A 5,325-nucleotide genomic window follows, 5' to 3' on the forward strand; every position below is an offset into this window, starting at 1 on the left:
GGGTTGGTTATCGAATTGTCGGGTTTGGGCTTGGTTAACGATTTGCCCGAGCAGGGTGGGTGAACGCATTGTCAGGAGCGTGCGCGGTTGGTTCACGAAACTGCCTGTTCCGGGTTTCTAGAGCGTTGTCAGGCCCGGCCGGCCGGGTTAGCGGCTTGCCAGACCCAACTTGACGAAATTCAGTGCGGCGCGGGTAAACGGCGGGAGTAACTATGACTCTCTTAAGGTATATAAGGAGGGGGGCCCATGGGCCAGGAAGGAGTTTCTGATGAACATCGGCCGGGACATTTTGACGGCGGGGCAAGACGTCGTTGTTATTGAGGGTGAAGGGTTTGTCCTCAGCTGGTTGATTGTCGAATAGTCGGGGCTGCCGGGCCGGTTACCGATTTGCCCGGCCGGCTTGGTTAACCATTTGCCCGGGCCGGGTTGGTTAACGAATTGTCAGGGTTGGGCTTGGTTAACCATTTGCCCGGGCCGGGTTGGTTAGCGAATTGCCATGGTTGGGTTGGTTAACGAATTGTCGGGTTTGGGCTTGGTTAACGACTTGACCGTGCAGGGTTGGTTAACGCCTTGTCAGGAGCGTGCGCGGTTGGTTCACGAAACTGCCTGTTCCGGGTTTCTAGAGCATTGTCAGGCCCGGCCGGCCGGGTTAGCGGCTTGCCAGACCCAACTTGACGAAATTCAGTGCGGCGCGGGTAAACGGCGGGAGTAACTATGACTCTCTTAAGGTAAGGAGGGGGGCCCATGGGCCAGCAAGGAGTTTCTGATGAACATCGGCCGGGACATTTTGACGGCGGGGCAAGAACTAGTTGTTATTGAGGGTGAAGGGTTTGTCCTCAGCTGGTTGATTGTCGAATAGTCGGGGCTGCCGGGCCGGTTACCGATTTGCCCGGCCGGCTTGGTTAACCATTTGCCCGAGCCGGGTTGGTTAATGAATTGCCATGGCCGGGTTGGTTAACGCAGTTTCAGGGTTGGGCTTGATTAACGATTTGCCCGAGCAGGGTTGGCTAACGCATTGTCAGGAGCGTGCGCGGTTGGTTCACGAAACTGCCTGTTCCGGGTTTCTAGAGCGTTGTCAGGCCCGGCCGGCCGGGTTAGCGGGTTGCCAGACCCAACTTGACGAAATTCAGTGCGGCGCGGGTAAACGGCGGGAGTAACTATGACTCTCTTAAGGTTAAGGAGGGGGGCCCATGGGCCAGCAAGGAGTTTCTGGTGAACATCGGCCGGGACATTTTGACGGCGGGGCAAGACGTCGTTGTTATTGAGGGTGAAGGGTTTGTCCTCAGCTGGTTGATTGTCGAATTGTCGGGACTGCCGGGCCGGTTACCGATTTGCCCGGCCGGCTTGGTTAACCATTTGCCCGAGCCGGGTTGGTTACCGAATTGTCAGGGTTGGGCTTGGTTAACCATTTGTCCGAGCCGGGTTGGTTAATGAATTGCCATGGCCGGGTTGGTTAACGCAGTTTCAGGGTTGGGCTTGATTAACGATTTGCCCGAGCAGGGTTGGCTAACGCATTGTCAGGAGCGTGCGCGGTTGGTTCACGAAACTGCCTGTTCCGGGTTTCTAGAGCGTTGTCAGGCCCGGCCGGCCGGGTTAGCGGCTTGCCAGACCCAACTTGACGAAATTCAGTGCGGCGCGGGTAAACGGCGGGAGTAACTATGACTCTCTTAAGGTATGGAGGGGGGCCCATGGGCCAGCAAGGAGTTTCTGATGAACATCGGCCGGGACATTTTGACGGCGGGGCAAGAACTAGTTGTTATTGAGGGCGAAGGGTTTGTCCTCAGCGGGTTCATTGTCGAATTGTCGGGACTGCCGGGCCGGTTAGCGATTTGCCCGGCCGGCTTGGTTAACCATTTGCCCGAGCCGGGTTGGTTACCGAATTGTCAGGGTTGGGCTTGGTTAACCATTTGCCCGAGCCGCGTTGGTTAATGAATTGCCATGGCCGGGTTGGTTATCGAATTGTCGGGTTTGGGCTTGGTTAACGATTTGCCCGAGCAGGGTGGGTGAACGCATTGTCAGGAGCGTGCGCGGTTGGTTCACGAAACTGCCTGTTCCGGGTTTCTAGAGCATTGTCAGGCCCGGCCGGCCGGGTTAGCGGCTTGCCAGACCCAACTTGACGAAATTCAGTGCGGCGCGGGTAAACGGCGGGAGTAACTATGACTCTCTTAAGGTAAGGAGGGGGGCCCATGGGCCAGCAAGGAGTTTCTGATGAACATCGGCCGGGACATTTTGACGGCGGGGCAAGACGTCGTTGTTTTTGAGGGCGAAGGGTTTGTCCTCAGCTGGTTGATTGCCGAATTGTCGGGACTGCCGGGCCGGTTAACGATTTGCCCGGCCGGCTTGGTTAACCATTTGCCCGGGCCGGGTTGGTTAACGAATTGTCAGGGTTGGGCTTGGTTACCCATTTGCCCGGCCCCGGGTTGGTTAGCGAATTGCCATGGTTGGGTTGGTTATCGAATTGTCGGGTTTGGGCTTGGTTACCGATTTGCCCGAGCAGGGTTGGCTAACGCATTGTCAGGAGCGTGCGCGGTTGGTTCACGAAACTGCCTGTTCCGGGTTTCTAGAGCGTTGTCAGGCCCGGCCGGCCGGGTTAGCGGCTTGCCAGACCCAACTTGACGAAATTCAGTGCGGCGCGGGTAAACGGCGGGAGTAACTATGACTCTCTTAAGGTAAGGAGGGGGGCCCATGGGCCAGCAAGGAGTTTCTGATGAACATCGGCCGGGACATTTTGACGGCGGGGCAAGACGTAGTTGTTATTGAGGGTGAAGGGTTTGTCCTCAGCTGGTTGATTGTCGAATAGTCGGGGCTGCCGGGCCGGTTACCGATTTGCCCGGCCGGCTTGGTTAACCATTTGCCCGGGCCGGGTTGGTTAACGAATTGTCAGGTTTGGGCTTGGTTAACCATTTGCCCGGGCCGGGTTGGTTAGCGAATTGTCATGGTTGGGTTGGTTAACGCATTGTCAGGGTTGGGCTTGGTTAACGATTTGCCCGAGCAGGGTGGGTGAACGCATTGTCAGGAGCGTGCGCGGTTGGTTCACGAAACTGCCTGTTCCGGGTTTCTAGAGCGTTGTCAGGCCCGGCCGGCCGGGTTAGCGGGTTGCCAGACCCAACTTGACGAAATTCAGTGCGGCGCGGGTAAACGGCGGGAGTGTTGGTTAACGAATTGTCAGGGTTGGGCTTGGTTAAGCATTTGCCCGAGCCGGGTTGGTTAGCGAATTGCCATGGTTGGGTTGGTTAAGGAATTGTCGGGTTTGGGCTTGGTTAACGACTTGACCGTGCAGGGTTGGTTAACGAATTGTCGGGGTTGGGCTTGGTTAACGATTTGCCCGAGCAGGGTTGGTTAGCGAATTGTCAAGGGTTCGGCTTGGTTAACGACTTGACCGTGCAGGGTTGGTTAGCCCATTGTCAGGAGCGTGCGCGGTTGGTTCACGAAACTGCCTGTTCCGGGTTTCGAGAGCGTTGTCAGGCCCGGCCGGCCGGGTTAGCGGCTTGCCAGACCCAACTTAACGAAATTCATTGCAGCGCGGGTAATCGGCGGGAGTCGCTTGGTTAACGTTATGGCCGGGCCAGGCTGGTTAATCAATTGTCCAGGCCCGGTTGGTTACCCAATTGGCCAGGCCGGGGTGGATAACGAATTGGCCAGTCTCGGTTGGTTAACCAATTGCCCGGGCCGGGCCGGGTTGGTTAACGAATTGTCCGGGTCAGACTGGTTAACGAATTGGCATGTCCGAGTAGGTTAACGAATTGCCAGAGCCAGCTTGGTTAACGAATTGTCCGGCTGGGTTGGTGCACTCATTGCCAGGACAGGGTTGTTTAATGAATTGTCCGTTCCCAGTTGGTTCACGAATTGGCAAGGCCAGGGTGGTTAAGGAATTGTCCGGGCCAGGTTGGTTAACGAATTGCCCGTCCTGGCTGGTTAACGAATTGTCAGGGTCAGGTTGGTTACCGAATTGCCATGGCCGTGTAGGTTAACGAATTGCCAGAGCCAGCTTGGTTAACGAATTGTCCGGCCGCGTTGGTTAACGAATTGTCCGTTCCCAGTTGGTTCACGAATTGGCAAGGACAGGGTGGTTAACGAATTGTCCGGCCGGGCTGGTGCACTCATTGCCAGGACAGGGTTGGTTACCGAATTGTCCGTTCCCAGTTGGTTCACGAATTGGAAAACCAGGGTGGTTAAAGTATTGTCCGGGCCTGGTTGGTTAACGAATTGCCCGTCCTGGTTGGTTAACGAATTGTCCGGGTCAGGTTAGTTAACGAATTGCCAGGGTCTGGTTGGTTACCGAATTGTCCGGCCGGGTTGGTGCACTCATTGCCAGGACAGGGTTGGTTGACGAATTGCCCGTCCTGGTTGGTTAACGAATTGCCAGGGTCTGGTTGGTTACCGAATTGTCCGGCCGGGTTGGTGCACTCATTGCCAGGACAGGGTTGGTTGACGAATTGCCCGTCCTGGTTGGTTAACGAATTGCCAGGGTCTGGTTGGTTACCGAATTGTCCGGCCGGGTTGGTGCACTCATTGCCAGGACAGGGTTGGTTAACGAATTGTCAGGGTCAGGTTGGTTAACGAATTGCCATGGCCGGGTAGGTTAACGAATTGCCAGAGCCAGCTTGGTTAACGAATTGTCCGGCCGGGTTGGTGCACTCATTGCCAGGACAAGGTTGGTTAACGAATTGCCCGGTTCCGAATGGTTAACGTATTGCCCGGTCCCGTTCGGTTCACGAATTGCCCGCCCGCTGATTGTTAACTTTTCGCACCGGCGGGGGATGGCTTGGGTAACGAGCCTCCAAGATCTGTCGGTTAACCATTTGCCCGGTGGCAATTCGTTAACCAAGTCCGCTCCGGAAGTCTGGATGGGGGTCGGATTTGCCGGCCGAGGCCGACCCGGAGTTCCAGAGGCTCGGCCGCCGGGGTCAGATTCGGCCGCCCCTTTGACACATGCAATTTCTGTACGGGGGCATTGGCGGGGTTCCTGCAGATATATAGGGAGGCCGTTTTCACGAGTTGTTGAAGTATTCGGTAGATGGCACCGGCCTCCCCAATTGGTTAACCCGGGCCACGCGGCAGCTTTTCCGCACGATTCCGAAGATTGCCGGTATGGATTTTCGGACAAATACCCAATTGCGGAAGTCTGTCAGCGGGACCTATTCGCAGGCCCATGCCGGCCGAGGGGCGGCATTTTCCGTTTGACTACCGGTGCTCCGGCCGCCGAATGGAAACCTTGCCCGAATGAATTTCTGACAAAGTCCCGAGGCGGGAGCCAGTAAGGGGACGTATTCGGCGGGCCGTGCCGGCCGAGCGGCGGCATTTTCGGAGGGACAACCGCAGGTC

Source organism: Mobula birostris, chromosome 12 (genome assembly GCF_030028105.1).
Source record: "Mobula birostris isolate sMobBir1 chromosome 12, sMobBir1.hap1, whole genome shotgun sequence".
Classification (NCBI taxonomy): Eukaryota; Metazoa; Chordata; class Chondrichthyes; order Myliobatiformes; family Myliobatidae; genus Mobula; species Mobula birostris.